Source organism: Ursus americanus, chromosome 35 (assembly GCF_024610735.1).
Source record: "Ursus americanus isolate L20-20 chromosome 35, mUrsAme1.1.p, whole genome shotgun sequence".
In the NCBI taxonomy this organism is placed as follows: Eukaryota; Metazoa; Chordata; class Mammalia; order Carnivora; family Ursidae; genus Ursus; species Ursus americanus.
This window is the reverse complement of record NC_142161.1, coordinates 25,845,312-25,863,655: the sequence shown is the minus strand read 5'-3', so window position 1 is coordinate 25,863,655 and position 18,344 is coordinate 25,845,312. Positions and strand designations below refer to the sequence as shown.

General features: G+C 35.7%; 1 long non-coding RNA gene across 5 annotated transcripts in view; it reads left to right on the top strand.

Moving 5' to 3' along the window:
- The window catches only part of LOC123793426 (uncharacterized), a 384,501-nt gene that overhangs the window by 338,807 nt on the left and 27,350 nt on the right, over nt 1-18,344 (top strand). Inside the window, exon 3 of one of the 5 annotated variants that reach the window (XR_006779963.2) lies at nt 17,998-18,046. The exons of the other annotated variants lie outside the window; for them this stretch is intronic. This is a non-coding gene — a long non-coding RNA (uncharacterized LOC123793426). The remainder of the gene's footprint in view (nt 1-17,997; nt 18,047-18,344) is intronic. 5 annotated transcript variants of the gene reach the window in all.

Sequence of the window (18,344 nt, the reverse complement as noted above, 5' to 3'; positions counted from 1 at the left end):
TGCAAATGGTGTGTTTGACGGTGTCCCATTAGTCCCTTAAGCTACCTTCACTTTTTTTTTTTTTCCTGCTTTGATTGGGAAAAGTAAAAAGTATGACAATAAAAACACAAAGGGCTATGGGTAAAAAAAATATGAATATACTATTGCAACATATCTTTGTGTGTTAAGTGGTATAATTAAAAATAATTAAGATGAATATAAAAGATAGTGGAAAAGAAAAGACGAAAAGAATAATAAATATTAGAAAAAGGTAGGATAAAGGAAAAATAAGTGAAAAAGATGACACAAATAGAAAACAAATAGCAAAATGGCCAACCTAAACCAAACTATATCAGTAATTAGAGAAGTAATCAATTGTCAGCAACCCTTTAATCCACACAAACCCCCAAAACTAATTGTTACCAAACTTAATTAATGGTCTCTAGTCATAAATTATGATGTGTTTGTCCCGGGAAGTACTGAGTTATTTCAATGTGTAGAAGGAGAATATTGAAGTGGACAACATGACATAGTGATTCTATTCCCAGTCCTTACTTAAAGGAGGAAAAAAGCACTTGATATATCATTAGAAATTACTATTATCAAAATTCTTATATGTAAAATAAAAGATTAGCCTGAAATAGTTCTACTTTAAATATTTAAAAATTCTGAGGTCATGTAGTAAACTGACAAACACCATAAAGAAATATTAGGCAACATTAAAAATAAATATTAGTTCTCTGTGACTACTCATGCTAAAAGTTAAAAGGAAGAAAAATGATCTAAAATTCTGTACATTACCAAATGTGTTGGATGATAATGTGTGAACAACTTTGCTCATTTAGAATTTGTTAAAAATTAAGGGGCACCTGGGTGGCTCAGTCAGTTAAGCTTCTGCCTTTGGCTCAGGTCATGATCCCGGGGTTTGGAATAGAGCCCCATATTGGGCTCCCTGCTCTGCAGGGGGCCTGTTTCTCCCTCTTCCTCTGCCTGATGCTCCCCCTGCTTGTGCTCTCTCTCATTCTGTCAAATAAATAAATAAAATCTTTAAAAAATAAAATTTACACATGTAAATTCAGAACTAAATGTTTTTAAAAAAATTCACATAATACAGATGACTTTATTACTGAAATATGTTGACATATAACAGTGTATAAATTTAAAGTGCACATTAATTTGATACATTTATAGATTGTTATGATTGTTACTGTAGAGATAATTAGCACCCCTATCAAGTTAAATAATTGTTCTTTTTAGTGGTAAGATCATTAAGATGTAGGGGCGCCTGGGTGGCTCAGCCTTTAAGCATTTGCCTTCAGCTCAGGTCATGATCCTAGGGTCCTGGGATCGAGCCCCACATCGGGTTCCCTGCTTGGCGGGAAGCCTGCTTCTCCCTCTCACACTCCCCTTGCTTGTGTTCCCTCTCTCGCTGTCTCTCTGTCAAATAAATAAATAAAATCTTAAAAAGAGAAGCTTAAGATCTAATCTCACGGCAAGTTTGATAATATTGTTGTCTATATTCATTACAATGTGCATTAGATTTTTAGGACTTATTTACTATTTGTTGGAAGTTTGTACCCTTAAACAACATGTGTCCTATCCTCTATTATAACCATTTTACTTTCTATTTTTATGAGTTGGCTTTTTTTAGATTCTACATGTAAGTGATATCCTCTAGTACTTGTCTTTTGCAGCCTGTCTCAGCATAATATGCTCAAGGTCCGTTAATGTTGTCACAAATGGAAGGACGTCCTCTTCTCTCATGACTGAATATTACACACATACAAACACACCATCTTCTTTATCCATGCATTCATATATGGAATTTACATTGGTTCCAGATCTTGCTCTTGTGAATAACGTTGCAATAAATGTGGGAGCAGGCTTGCTGGATCACGTGGCAGATTGATTTTTAATATTTTGAGGACCCTCCATACATTCCCACCAACAGTGTATAAGGGTTGCTTTTTGTCCACATCTTTGCCAACACTTATTTCTTGTCTTCTTGATTATAGCCATTCTAACAAAGCAGTGATAGCTCACTGTGGTTTTGATGTGCGTTTTCCTGATGCTTAGTGATGCTGAACAACTTTTCATGTACTTGTTGTCTATTTGGATGTCTTCTTTGTAATAATGTCTATTTAATTCCTCTGTCCATTTTTAAAATTAGATTGTGTTTTTTTATTAAAATGTATGAGTTCTTTACAGATGTGGGTATTAATTTCTTATCTGATACATGGTTTGCACAACTTTTCTCCCAGGTTACCTTTTTATTTTGTTAATTGTTTCCTTTGCTGTGCCGAAACTTTTATTTTTGCCTTTGTTGTTTGTGACTTTGATGTCCTATCCAGAAAAACATTGCCAATACCAAAGTCAAGGATTCTCTTCTCTACATTTTCTTCTGGAAGTTTTATGGTAAAAACTTGGTATCAAGTCTTACCTGATAAGTCTTTATTACATTTTGAGTTAATTTTTGTGGATGGTGTGATACAGGGCTCCAATTTAATTGTTCTTTATATTTATCCAGTTTTTTCACACCATTTGTTGAAGAGACTATCATTTCCCCATTGGGTATTCTTGGCTGTCGTGTTGAATATTAGTTGGCTATATATACAGTGTTGAATTCTGAGCTCTCTATTCTGTTCCATTGGTCTATGTATCTATTTTTTATGCCAATACCACACTCTTTTTATTAATATAGCTTTGTGGTATATTTTAAAATCAGGACATGTGCTACCTCTGGCTTTGTTCTTTTCCCCCAGGGTTGCTTTTGCTATTTGGGATCTTTGGTAGTTCCATATAAATTTTAGGACTTTTCCCCTGTTTTTGTGAAGAGTGCCATTGGTATTTTTATAGGGATTGCATTGAATCTAGAGCTGGTTTTGAGTAGCCTGGACATTTTAACAATAATCTTCTGATCCATGAACATAGGATATCTTTTCATTTGTGTGTTCTTTATTTTAGCAAAGCTTGTATTTTTTATTGTACAGATCTTTCTCTTCCTTAAATTTAAGTCTAGATATTACTGTTTTTGATGCTATTGTGAATGGGATAGTTGTCTTTATTTCTTGTTCAGATGTTTTGTTATTAGTATATAGAAATGCAACTGATTTCTGTATATTGATTTTATAGATCCTACAACTTCCCTGAATTTGTGGATTAGTTCCAATAGTTTTTTTTATTGAATCTGTGTGATTTTTTTATATACAAAGTCATATAATCTGCCAAGAGCAAAATTTTAGTTCTTTTTGATTTATATGTCTTTTATATCTTTGTCCTGCCTAATTGTTCTGTCTAGGACTTCCAGTACTATTTTGAATAAGAGTGGTGAGAGTAGGCACCCTTGTTTTTTTCTTGATCTTAGAGGAAAAGCTTTCAGTTTTTTCTGAGTATAATATTAGCTGTGGGTTGTTTTATATGGCCTTTATTATGTTGGGGTTATGTTCCTTCTAGACGTGATTGGTGTAGGGTTTTTATCATAAAAGGATGTTGCATTTTGTCAATTGCTTTTTCTACATCGATTCAGAAGACCATGTGATTTTTATCTTTGATTCTATGAAGGTGTTATATTACATTTACTGATTTATGTATGTAAAGCCAGCCTTGCAACCCAGGGATAAATCCCATTTTATCATGGTGTATATTCATTTTAATGTGTTCTTGAATTTGGTTTGCTAATATTTTGTTAGCTAATTTTTTTTTGGTTAATATTTTTGCATACATATTCATCAAGGGTATTGGTCTGTAGTTTTCTGTTGTATCTTTATCTGGTTTTGGTATCTAGTAATGCTGACCCTGTAAAATGAGTTTGAAGTGTTCCCTCCTCTTCTAAAGACACTGAAAGGCTTGTCATTAATTCTTCTTTAAATGTTTGGTAGAATTTGCATGTGAAACTATTTGGTCCAAGACTTTTCTTATTGGCAGGTTTTTGCTTAGTGATTCAATCTCTTTACCTGTTACTGGTATTCTCAGGTTTTTTATTCGTTCCTGATTTAGTCTTGGTAAGTTATGTATGTTTCTAGAAATTTATACATTTCTTGTAGTTATCTAATTTGTTTACATATAACTGTTCATAGTAGTCTCTTGTGATCTTATGTATTTCTGTAGTATCAATTGTTTTGTCTTCTCTAATTTAGATTCTTATTTTGATTCTTATTCTGGCTAAAGTTTCATCAGTCTTATTTATCTTTTCGAAAAACCAGCTCTTAGTTTTGTTGATCCTATTTTTCTAGTTTCTATTTCATTCCTTCTGCTACCTTTGGACTTAATTTGTTCTTGTTTTTCTAGTTCCTTGAGGTATAAAGTTAGGTTATTTTTCTAATTTCTTAATACATATATTTATTACTGTAAACGTTCCTGTTAGAACTGCTTTTGCTGTTAGATGTGGGTTTGTTTTATATGGCCCTTATTATGTTGAGGTTATGTTCCTTCTAGATGCAATCTGTATCCTGTAAATTTTGACATGTATTTTCATTTTCATGTATTTCAAGGTACTTGTTTTCTTTTTGATCTCTATGACCTATTGGTCAAAGTGTGTTGTTTAGTTGCCATATATTTGTAGATATTTCAGCTTTCCTCTTGTTGATTTCCAGTTTCATGTCATTAAGGTCAGGAAAGATACTTGGTGGTATTTCAATTTTCTTAAGTATGTTAAGGTTTGTTTTGTGTTCTCTCATATGATCTATCCTGGAGAATGTTCCATGGGCACTTGAGAAGGACATGTATTCTGCTCCTATGCTGCCATTAGATGAAATGTTCTACACATGTCTGTTAAGTTCATTTGTTCTAAAGTGTGGTTCAATTCCAACATTTTCTTGTTGATTTTCTGCCTGGATAATTTAGCCATTGCTGACAGTGGGCTATTAAAGTCCCCTACTATTATATTGTTTGCAATTTCACTGTTAATTTCTGTATTTGCTTAATATATTTGGGTGCTCTGATACTGGTTCCATATAGATTTATAATTGTTTTATCTTCTTGATGTATTGATTCCTTTATCATTATATAATGACATTTTTTTGGTCTCTTGTTAGTATTTTTGGCTTGAAATCAATTTTGTCTGCTATAAGTATGGCTATCTCTGCTTTCTTTTGGTTTCCACTTGCATGGAATATCTTTTTCCATCCCTGCACTTTGAACATATTTGTGTCTTTAGAGCTGAAATAAGTCTCCTATAGACAGCATATAGTTTGATATAGTTTGTTTTTTGAGGGGAGGGGATCTTATTTTTTAATCCATCCAGCTGTTCTATGCCTTTTGATTGGTGAATTCAATCCATTTACATCTAGAGTGATAACTGATATCTAAGGATGTTTTGTTGCCTTCTTGTGGTTGTTTCTGGTTGTTTGTATCTCCATTATTTCTTTTCCCTCTGTTTCTGCCTACCTCTGTAAATTGATGGTTTTCTATAAGAATACTTTGTTTCATGAATCTATGCTAGATTTTTGCTTTGCAGTTGCCATGAGGCTTACCCAAAGATCTCAGGGGAAAAAGTCTATTTTGTGCTGAGAGCAAGTTATCTTCTTTCACCAATAAAGTCTCTGCCCTTTTATTCTTCACCTTTATATTTTTGATGTCACAGTTTACCTCTTTTTATGCTGTGAATTCATTAACAAATTATAGTAGCTATAGTTATTTTAAAGTTCTTTCCCTTTAACCTTTATACTACAATTTAACACACCATTCTATTTTTTACTTTTACTGGAATGTTGTATACTTTCATGTCCCTGTTTAGCATCTTTTTTCCTTTAATTCCAATATAATTAATGTACCTTATATTAATTTCAGGTGTACAATATAGTGATTCAACAATTCTATACATTATTCGGTGCTCATCATGATAAGTGTACTCTTAATCCCCTTCACCCACTCCCCCCACCCACCTCCTCTCTGGTAACCATCGGTTGGTTTTCTCTATTTAAAAGTCTGTTTTTTTAGTTTGTGCCTTTTTTTTTTCCTTCTTAAATTCCACACAGGACTAAAATCATACAGTATTTTTCTGACTTATTTTCCTCAGCATTATATCCTCTAGATCCGTCCATGTCCTTGCAAAGGGCAAGATCTTATTTTTTTATGGCTCAATAATATTACATCATATCTATCTATCTATGTGGATGTGTGTGTGTCTATCTAATCTCACCTCTTTATCCACTCATCTATGGACGGACATTTGTGTTCCTTCCATATCTTGCCTGATTAACATCTTTTCATTTCAGCTTGAAGAATTCCTTTCAGCATTTTTGCAAGGCAGGTCCAATAGTAGGGAACTCTGTCGGCTTTTGTCTAGGACAGCCTTTATTTCTCCTTTGTCCCTGGAGGATAACTTTGTCAGATATAGGATTCTTAGGTGGCAATTTTTATTTTTCAACACTTTGAATATGCCGCTCTACTCTCTCCTGGCCTATAGCATTTCTGCTGAGAAATCTGCTGATAGCCGAATGGGGGTTCACTTTGTAGATCACTTTCTTTCTTCCTCTGGCTGCCTTTGAGGTTCTTTATTTTCGATAGCTTTGTTGTAATAGATCTTGGAGAAGGCCTCTGTACATTGCAATCATAGGGTGTTGTATTAACTTTGTGGGCTTTATGTCCAGTTCCTTCCCAAGGTTCAGGAAGTGCTTGCTATTAAGTGAGCTCTCTGCTCTCGTCCCCCTCTCTTCTCCTTCTGGTACACTAATTATTCTTATATTTTCCTTCCTAATTGAATTTGATAGCTTTCATAGGGTTTCTTTGCTTTTTAAAAATCTGCTCTTTGAACTGAATTATTTCTATATTTCTATCCTTCAAGTCACTTAGTCTTTCTTCTATCTCGTCTCCCCTGTTAACTTATGCTCCCAGTGTATTCATCTCAGTCATTGAATTCTGCTCCAGAATTATGTTAAAACGTTCTTTACCATTCTTTTTTTTTGTGTGTGAGTTTTTTTGGTAGCGGATTGAATTTTTCCATAAAAGCTATTTTGAATTCTTTATCAGATTGCAATATTCCATGCCTTTGAGTTCATTTGCTACAGAATTTTCTTTTTTTGTGATATTTCCTTGATTTTTCATGATGTTGAACTATTTGTATGTAAAGAATTTATTTTGTTTCTTACAATTCAACAGGCTGACAATTAGAATCCTTTCTCTCATACAATAGAAGGTGGCTATAGCTTAAGTTTGTGGTTTCTCTTACTGGAAAAGCTAGCTCTAGATGTGGGAAAGATGCATCTGGGGCTTTGGGGGGGGGTCCACACTGGCCCAGTAGGGGGATATTCAAGTGAAGCACTCCCAAATGTTCATGGTAGATCTCCTGCTGAAATTCTGAAGCAAGCATCAGGAAATATGTTCCTTCAGTACCCTTTGATAAGATTATCTGCCTCCTTCACTTCCCTTCCCCTCTCCTCTGCCACACACTGCCCCCCCCCCCCCACTGCCCCACCACAGGTCTCTCCTCAGCAGTTCAGGTTCCTATAAAGAAATGGATCCCTTTATCTGCGACCCAAACACCTTGGGCAACCGGGTGGTCACTTGTCACTTTTCCTTTCCTTCTCTGTTGTAGAGGTAGCCTGTGTTCCTGCCAAAAGCCCAGTGCTGACTTGGCAAGTTCCGTCTCCCCTGCCTCAAAACTTGTCTTCGTTCCTCTCTGATGGCATGCTGGATTCCCCTGGCAGGCAGGCAGGCTCAAGCTCCACAAATTCTCCATCTTCCATGGGAATCCATCCAGTTTTGTTCCCTCACCATTCCCCTTTTCCTGACTGTGTTCAATTGGGGTAGAGGAGGCTCACTAACTTCCTTGCCCCCACTGAGGTCTTGTCTGCCCACTTTTGGATGCACTGGTGGGTAAAAAATCCTGGGTGTTCTGTTAAAATGTGCAGAGGAGCTTAGGGTCAGTTACAGATGTCCAATTAATTGTAAATCTAGGGAGAGAGAAAAAAGGAATGGCTCGCACTACCATGATACTGACATCCAAAAGTGACTTCTGCCTGAATTTTCAGAGGCAATATTTTCTTCACTTTGTATAATGAAAAAAATGAGGAAATAAGCTAAAATATTTTTTAATATAAAACAAAGGGACTTTTGAAAGTGGAGGCAAGAGATGATAAGTTTGCTCAATAATACAAATGAGTCTCCCTGAGGTTTTCACACTTGATGGAAAAGTATGTGCCAGCAAAATCCTTCTCTAAAATCTTCCTTGTCTTAAATGATCAAAAAATGGATTTGTGTAAGATTCACCCAGAATGAAAAAAGATAAATTCAGAATGATAAGGAGACAAGTCATGAGAGATAGTCTCTGATAGCAAGGATAATAACACCTGGCTTCCGTAACACAGAACGGAAGAGCAAGCAGTACCTCTCATCAATACAGCCCCGTGTTGTCCAAATGGATAAACTTAATTATTCCAAGACCACTTAGTGAACTTCCATAGTCGAAACTGATTTTTTAAATTAATACCCCTATGGATTTCCCTCTTTGCTGCCAAGTCAGGTGGCCTGAACTGATTATAGGGAAAAAAGAAATGCTGTTTTCAAACCTAACATCTCTATGCTGAGCATAGACAAGTTAATAGAGATTGAGGGCTGTTTTGGGGTTTTGTGTTTGTTTGTTTTAACTTGTAAAAGTAGTAGTGAAATTAAATAATTGGGGAATGAAAAAAATGCTTAAAGTGTAAGAATTATTAAGTTTAAAATTCACCACCGCTATTTTCATGGGATATTTTCTGTACCTATTTGTGTTTCCCTGATATTTGTCATTTTTCAATAATGGAATATTCTGGAAACTAGTACGGAGTTAAAGAAGCATGATATTCACCACTTACCTACTCATAATTATTCAGGCACTTTGATTTTGTTTTAAAATATTGCTTTTTAAAATGTTAATAGCTGATATATGTCTGTATATTAGTGAATTTCTTGAAAAATTTATATATCTTGCTTCTTTAAAATCTCAACTTACTGTAATGAATTTAATGGAGGGTTTTAATGATTATGGCATTTTCTTAAATAAAAAGTAGATGACAGTCATTTTTGCACAAAACTTATTTCATGTTTCAACCATAAACTGGTATGTTCTGGAAAAGTCTGGTGAGTTAATTCAGGGGTGTTAAGAAATACTCTTGTTACTTTCAAGTAAATTATGGATTATTGGTGGCCTAGAATGAGATCCTTTGCAATAACATGTATTGATGGCTTGATTATTTTTAGTTCAGTCATGGAAAAGTGCCTGAAACATTTGGAGGCCATTGTCTAGGCAATTCGGAAAGCTGGCTTAAAGGCAAAAAGAATTGTTGGTTTGTATTTCCTAAGGTGTATATGCAATTATTAGGGTACTGTATGTGGAATGTAATGAATACTTTTTCTGAGATATTGCTGAGGTCTTTAGCATGGAGTGCTCAAAAACAAAGACATCTCTTTAGTGAATTATTAGAAAATGTGTACTTCACTATCCTTTTTATCAGTAGGAAACAGATTCAAGGAGAAGACTGATAGATCCGAGAGGAAAAGAATGCTATTATTTGTGCAATTTGTGGGGCTATAACAAGAGAATAGTTTTGCTATCCAAACACCAGCCCTCTTCTGGAAATAATAAAAACTTTTGCTCACTTCACCTGTGGTATAGAGGATGCTTTGTTCTCTATAACCAGCCCAACAATAGACTGATATAAAAGCTGAGAAAATATGACCAAAATTAACTTTATACTGTCATCTTAATCTTAAGATTAGGATATAAAATATACCTTTTCAAGTCCTGGAGTCTGTAGTCATTAGAAGTGAGCAACAGATTGGTATCATACTTCCTGATGGCCAAAACAAAGCAGAAAGTGATTACAGTGTCCAATGACACAGTTCATAACTAGTGCTGAAATTGAAAACTGAAAGAAAGTAGTCAATAAGTGGTGTCACTGACATCCCTATGACAAACATGGTTTTAAGTTTCAATTGAGTAATTCTTGTAGGGACTCAAAATGTGAGCCAAATACAAAACAAATCAGTGAGTAAAATTCTACAAGGCAAGAAAACAGTGTTACCTAATCAGGCAGCTTTCTGATTATCTGGTTTGGTCTAAGGATAGAATCCAACAAAATGCATATCCCTTAGCTCTGGGTTTTCTGTAGTTCAGTCACATAAGGTCTTTGTTAGCTTGCAGATCCCAGTACTTTATTTAAAGGTATTCTATGGACCACAGATCACCTTGAACACGGCATTAAGCAGTCTCTCATGAATATTGTATGAGTGAAGATTATATTCAGCTGAAGTGTGGAACACCTAACATCATGCGCTTAGACAAGGGGCACTACTCGTGTCACAGAGTGTGAGGCACACAGGAAAAGGCAGTTCCTCGGCATCGTCAAGGACCCAGGCGTTCTATCTTCTTGCCGTGCAGTCTTTAGCATGTGGCTTTTGTCCATTGAGTCACAAAATTTTCCTGTACCTTCAATGCATCATATTTAAGCAGGAAGAAAAGGGAAACACAAAGGAGTGAAGGAAGATGCAGTCTTATTCTGTCCTTTGGGAGAAAAAAAATTTCCAAGAGTCCCGCCTTGTTATATCTTATATTTCCGTCATTTGAACTAAGTCACATGGCTACTGCTAGAAGGAAGAAAGTCTGAGATGGGTGGGCATTTATAGAAGCGGTGGGATTCTCTTAATAAGAGGAAAGAATGCGTTTGCTGGCAACCAGCTGTGCCCGTCATATATATCATTTCTTGCAATCAAGGTTTGAAAAAAAAATGGTCATCAGAAAGATCAAGGCTATATTTTACGTCAAGAATATGAAGTGCAGTTGTGCTATGTTGCCGGGGAAGGGCACCCATGTGTTTGATGTGCAATTGAACAGAGAAAAGTGCTGACATCCTTTCATGGAAGTCAATAAGCCTCACCGGGATAGAGGCTCAATAGGTGGTCAACCCTCCGGGGTCCAGGTTGGTACTAAGGAAATACTTGAGTATGGAACAGTAGCTTGTCTCAGAAAATAACCATGGTCCCATTTAGCACATTTAAAAAACAAGTGTGTGAAGATATTCAGTAAATGATCAATTCATTCAGCGAATATGTTTGTGTGTCCTTTATACACAAGGCCCACACCAGGTATTATGGATGATACGAAGAGGGAACAGGCAGGGGCTTCATATACAGTACTGTTTGCTAGGAGAGATTCAGCTGTACAAGTAGCTATTAACATTTACCTAACATGACAACATAAAATATACCAGCACATATATTAGAAAAGGCCTGACACAATTCCATGAGATTTGTATTTATTTCCTGGTGATGGAGATGGTGACATAGGTCGATGGGTGTGAGAGTTTATAGAGACTTTGGAGCCCAAAATCTTGGTTCAGTTCTCTCTAGATCGGCCACTCCAACCTGTATGATCTTACAGAGAGATAATAGCCTCACAGGGCCTATTTTTATTTGTAGGTATAAAAAGGTCAGCTCCATCTTTACCACCTACCTCATTATGATTCTGGTTTTCAAAAAGTACAGATAAAAAAAATCTTAATTTGGTACTATGTGTTTGCAAAGACATAGTCTTAAAGATAGCAATACCTACCACCTTATTTTTCCTCTGGGTTGTTTTGTATTTTTATCATCTAAAACCTTTAATCTTAATTAAAGGTGAAATATTTCCTGTTGCTCCATGAAACTCAGGAAATTTTGAACATTTTAGGGAAAAAATAACACGAAGATATAAAATATAACATCAATAACATATTCTTATGCATATTTAAGTTTGCAGTTAAGTTTGAATAGACCCTCCAACAGTGTAAGAGGGTTCCCCTTTCTCTGTATCCTCGCCAACATTTGTTATTTCCTGACTTGTTAATTTTAATCATTCTGACTGGTGCGAAGTGGTATCTCATTGTGGTTTTGATTTGTTTGTTGTTTCCGAGTGATGTTGAGCATTTTTTCATGTCTCTGTTGCCCATCTGTGTCTTCCTTGGAGTGGTAATGTCTTCTGCCCATTTCTTGACTGGATTATTTGGGTTTTTTGTGTGTTGAGTTTGATAAGTTCTTTATAGATCTTAGACACTAGCCCTTTATTTGCAAATATCTTCTCCCATTCTGTAGGTTGTCTTTTGTTTTTGTCAACTGTTCCCTTTGCTGTGCAAAAGCTTTTTATCTTGATGAAGTCCCAATAGTTCATTTTTGCTTTTGTTTCCCTTGCCTTTGGAGACATGTGTAGCAAGAAGTTGCTGTGACTGAAGTTGACGAGGTTGCTGCCTGTGTTCTCCTCTAGGATTTTGATGCATTCCTGTTTTAGGTCTTTCATCCATTTTGTGTATGGTGTAAGAAAATGGTCCCGTTTCATTCTTCTACATGTGGCTGCCCAATTTTCCCAGCACCATTTGTCGAAGAGACTGTCTTTTTTCCATTGGGTATTCTTTCCTACTTTTTCAAAGATTAGTTGACCACAGAGTTGAGAGTCCTTTTCTGGGCTCTCTATTCTGTTCCATTGATCTATGTGTCTGTTTTTGTGCCAGTACCATACTGTCTTGATGACTACAGCTTTGTAATAGAGCCTAATTTGTTGGTATATAGTTGTTTATAATATGTTCTTCAAATTGTATTTCCTTGGTGTTGGTCATGATCTCTCCTCTTTCATTCATGATTTTATTAATTTGGGTCCTTTCTCTTTTCTAAGTCTGGCCAGGGGTTTATCAATTTTATTATTTCTTTTCAAAGAACCAGCTCCTAGTTTTGTTGATCTGTTCTTTTGGATTCTATTTCATTGACTTCTGCTTTAATTTTATTATTCTCTTCTTCTGCTGGGTTTAGGCTTTATTTGCTGTTCTTTCTCCAGCCCTTGTAGGTGTAAGGTTAGCTTGTGTATTTGAGACTTCTTATTTCTTGAGAAAGGCCTGTATTGCTATATACTCCCCTCTTATGACTGCCTTTGCTGCATCCCAAAGGCTCTGAACTGTTGTTTCATTTTCATTTGCTTCCATGAATTTTTTAAAATTCCTCCTTTAGTAGGATGCTCTTTAGCTTCCATGCATTCGTGTTCCTTCCAAATTTTCCCTTGTGATTTAGTTCAAGTTTTAAGGCACTGTGGTCTGAGAATATGCAGGGAATAATCCTGGTCTTTTGGAACTGGTTGAGACCTGATTTGTGACCCCGTATGTGATCTATTCTGGAGAATGTTTTGTGTGCCCTGAAGAAGAATGTGTATTCTGTCGCTTTAGGATGAAATGCTCTGAATATATCTGTGAAGTCCATCTGGTCCAGTAGACCCGCCTTTCTTAATTCGACGTTACTATTTGTGTTGGCTACAGTGTGGCATGTTGAACAATAAGTGAACTCAAAAGCCTTACTTCTCTGATATTCAGCTTCAAGATATCCTTGATGATCTGTGGAAACCTTTCAGTATGAATTTAAGTATGTTGAAAATTTCTTTACAATGAGCTGAGTTAAATGCAACAACCCTTGTACTTGAAACTTTGAATTAGTTTGGACTAGAAGCCCCTTAAAATAGTCTCGTGAGTTCCATACTTACTTTTGAGAAAGCTGATGACTTCAGTAGGCTATGGTAAATATGTTAATTCCTAAATAAAGTCTTTTGTTATTTTGTATATCACAATCAAGTCTATACAATCAGATGTAGTTGTAGCTAATATTTTCCAGTGAAGAGTTAGTTCTTGGAGTAGTTATATGCGACTATGCCTGGGAATGGAAATCTATTTGCAACAAAAATTCATCAATTATGAACAGCTAACTCAGTAATGAATCATCTCTTAAATTCCCCAAATAGGTTTTTTAAAGGAAAACAAAAATTAGGAAAATGTAATTTTCCATGAAAGCTATCCTTTCTTTTAAGCAAAGTTTATTTTTTTATTTTAGAGAGAGTAAGCCGGGGGAGGGACAGGGGAGCAGAATGCCCCACTGAGCACAGAGCTGGACACAGGGCTTGATCTCATGACCCTGAGTCAGATGCTTAACCAACTGAGCCACCCAGACACCCCAATTAAAGTTATTCTTTGAATACCCTAGATGAGAGGTGACTTGAGTATTATCTACTGAAGTACCAATATTTACTAGCTGTGATGAAATTGATCAAGTTCAGGTTTTGTGACAATATTACACCCATAAAGAATTTAAAAAATTAAATCATTGAAAACAACCAATATATTAGTATTGCTTTCAGGGACACTTGCCATTAATACCAGAACAATTGTCGTAGCCCACTTGCTAGAGTCCTGTGTAACAAGGACATGTAGTTCCACTAGGTACTCAAGTTTGTCAAACAATGGTTCAGGGGTAAAGAAACGTTTTTCCTTCATACAATAAATGTTTTTAGCAGTTACCATGTTCCGGGTATGGTGCTAGACTCTGTTTTCACTAGAATTGGTTAATAGTCATAACCAGAGGAAATATTAAATTTCTCCTGTAAACTTCCAAAGCATGGGCAGTTAGTTGATAGTTTTTGTTGTCTCACTTTTACTGGGACAGAAATTTTAAATATTTATTCTATTATTGATTCTATGATATTTTTACAAAATCTTGTTTCTGGATTTGACAAGAGGTTTCTCTATGAAGCTATGATGTGTGGTTGTTATAATTCTGAAAAACGAATGTTGGTCCCATCCACATCTAACAGTTCTAAACTAGGCCAATGTGCTTTTTTCCTTTGACATTTTATGTAATTAAATGTTTTGCCTTGGGGTTGGCTGAATGTTAGAGGTTGAAGTGGGAAAGAGTTATGGGGAAATTTTTTAAAAAGTGTAAATATGCAGTTTTGATATTTAAAGCAGAATTTCCAGTAAGAAACTCATCTTGAAATGGAGATTAGTGGAGAAAGGATTTCCTAAATTCTTTTAGCTTTCATTTAATAGATCATGAAGACTAAAAAGTATAATTTGAATTCCTCAAGGTGTTGAAAAGATATCTCTTCACAAAAACTAAATTTTCTGCATTACAGAAGGAAATAATGCAGAGGGTACAAAAAAACCTAATACTCGATCCTCTAGTTTCTAATGGGTTGTAGAGAGGACACAAGTAAGAAAAGAGGAAGGACAGCCAATGGGTAGGATAGCAGTCTCTTGGGGATCTGAGACTTGGGGGATACCTTAGAAATACCTGATTATCCACATCTGTATAGAAATAGACAATGACAACATTCTACTTGTGGTATATTTTACTTTAGGGGATGCCTCATTCATTGGGCTATTGCCAGGATAGCATGCAATGATAGTAATTCGGGTTCCTTTGGATAGGTGTTGGCTATTTGTCTTTGGGGCCTGTGCACCATAGGTAAGGAAGCCACAGGTCTCAATATGCCCCACTGTGGAGACCCTGAATATCTGAGAGGACTGGTAGCCTAGGTAGAGGCGGGTCAGGAGCTTGAGCTTGTAAGAAATGGCTGGAGGCATGGACTTCAGTGATGAAAACTAACCCATCTGTAGACAACAGTCAGGTGGAATCAGTTGTATGTCAGAATTCGCACAGTTATTCATCAGCACCCACCAGTCCAGCTACTAATTCAAAATAGAGATGAGAGAAAACACAAAAGGCACTAAATGGATCCAAGGACTCCCTTTCCTAAGCAGTGAGACTCCATACTAAGCAGTGAGACTCTATACAACAAAGTTCTACTCCAAATACTCAGGTCAGTCTTGGAGAAGTGAGAGGAAAGGACTCAGAAATCTAAAAGATTTCTACTAGAGGGGCACCTGGGTGGCTCAGTCGTTAAGTGTCTGCCTTTGGCTCAGGTCATGATCCCGGCGTTCTGGGATCGAGCCCCCCATCAGGAAGCCTGCTTCTCCCTCTCCCACTTCCCCTGCTAGTGTCCTCTCTCTGTCAAATAAATAAAATCTTTAAAAAAAAATGAAAGATTTCTACTAGAGAAACCTAATTAATATTGCCATTTAGGACTATATCTTCATCCTTTCTGTCCCAATCCTAAAGGTTAAAGAAAGACTCGTACAATAGTTTAGAAGCAATAGAGAATCAGACAATTAGAGAAAATTTCTAACCTCTTAATAAGCATTTATAAAAGTCTCTATGAAAAAGATGTAATTATCAAGACTTTATATATGAGTTCCAGAGACTCAGATACTACTTAAAATTTTATTTGCTTCAAAGAATTGTAAAATTCACTAAGTAAAATTGCTTTTGAAAAGGAACTGAAGGTGCATTTCACAATGCCTAATATTTGGTACTGATCTGGGGCCTATAGGGTGGGGAGTTGGAAATAATCACATTTTTCTTGTCAGCAGTTGACGTTGTATGAGGTTGCCAAAATGAGTCAGGGAAACTAAACTGATTATTGTTAAATCCTAAAGAACTATTGCATACAACTATAGGAACTCAAAAGGAACAGACGACTAAAAGTAATAGAGACATGAGTTGATAAAATGAATACCTAATTTTCTCTTTGGTATTCCATTGAAAACCAAAAATAACTATTTTCTTCTAACTTTAATTTCCCATATCAATGTTTTACTCACTAAGCCATAAGCTCAGGGAAATCTGTCCATCAGTTTTTCAACTGTGGGGGAGAAATGAAAAATCTGTATATGTTTGCTTACCTAGGACAAGATAGGGGAGGTATTGCTTCAAAGGAGAGTTTGCATATTTCTAAAATAACATTGACCACTACATCTGAAACTAATGACGTACTATATGTTGGCTAATTGAATTAAAAATAAATAATGCTTATATAAAATAAATCTGTATATAGTACATATAAAAATCATTATGCAACCATTCCTTACACTGAGTAGATAAGTGATAAATTTAAATTCAAAGTTACTTAACTCTCAGTCATGTAAATTTTATGGTATTTAATATTTAGATAACACAGAATTCCAACTAGAGAATAAGTAGTCTAAATTTTCTTACATAAGCATCAGTAATTTATGTCTTACTACAGGATTTTCAAGGTTATCATTTTCTACATAAGGAGGCTTAAAAACAATGAGAATGAAGACTTAAACTCCCAAAAGAGGTGGCTTGTGGTGACCTACCATGGGTGTAAAATCCACTCTATAAATATCCGGCATTTAATTTATTCTGTAGAAGTGAGAGTGCATTTTTCTCCTGCCTGTTGTGTTTCTTGAGCCGTTTGTATTATTTAAAGACAAGAAGAGAAGATTAGGGCTTTTCGTTTATGGTTTTTTGGTTTTTTTTTTTTTTTTTTAGATTCAACACTGGTATATATACCTTATCTATAATGAAAGTATTTAATACTTACTGTAAGTTCATTCCACTTAACAATATTTCAAGCCTTTTGCTTTTTCATGCATGAAACCGGCTTATGTAGGAGGTGAATCAGTGCAATTGATATCCTGAATGCCTCAAGGTTCTAGAAATAACAGCTGCAACAAGAGAAAAAAAAAAAAGGTAGATAGAAAGAAAGGAAAAGGAGCTTCCGTTCATATTTTGTGACAGGCACATCTCTGTTAGCTTGTAAGGCCTAAAATGAATAACTACTGCAAAGAGATTTGGACTGATGAATCTAAAATTTGAGAGTACTTGACATGCCTGGGAAGGCAGCCATGTGAAAGATTAAAATAGCCCGCTCTGATTTCGGCTCCATTGAAGAGTAGCAGAATCAGTCATGGAGGGTGATTCAGAGGCATATTTATTTCACTGTGATATTATTGTCACACAGGAGCCATTTATTTGCTAATAAAATTATTCCTAAGGTTTATAATTTCACGCTTGTAATACTTGCTCTATGATTTTTTTTTTATCATCTGTCTGTAAATATGAAGCCTAATTTAGATACATCTTACAACTGGTTACCATGTGGATAGCATGGAGAGAAGAGAGTTCTGTTTCACCCAATGTGTATTGGGGAATTTTTTGAATTTTTCTTAGTTTGGCATTCACTTCCTATAAGTTGGTTTTACCCCGTCACTCAAAAATGTGAGATTGGGGTTTACTGACTTTTTAATCCCGGAAGAGCTTACTGTCTGCCATTGACAATGTGATTTTTTTAAACAAAGGTCCACCTTCAGTTCCCCTGGAGTTGACTCCCAATAGCTGTGGGTTTACAAGACTGCAGGATGGTATAGTCAGTGGTTAATCCTTCATTTCCAGGTGAGAAGAGTTCTGCTGGAATCTCAGCTCAACAGCTGTGTGACCGAAGGTGGGTATTTTTTTCTGATCTTAGAGAAATAAACATACTTCACATGTTTAAAAATAAACTATAGAATTATGGTGAGGATTTAAATGAGATCATGAACATCAAGAATTTAGCCAAATACATAGCAATGAAATATTAAAACTTAATGGTTATTTTTTCTAAATTTAAGACATTTAGACAGACAAGCATGCAGGTGACAAACAGAAAAGGGCCAGAATAATCTATTTACGATTCAAGGACTACCTCAAAAACCAAGTAGCAACTTTTCCCAACGGGGTCTTAATAGTGTTCTATGAGACTA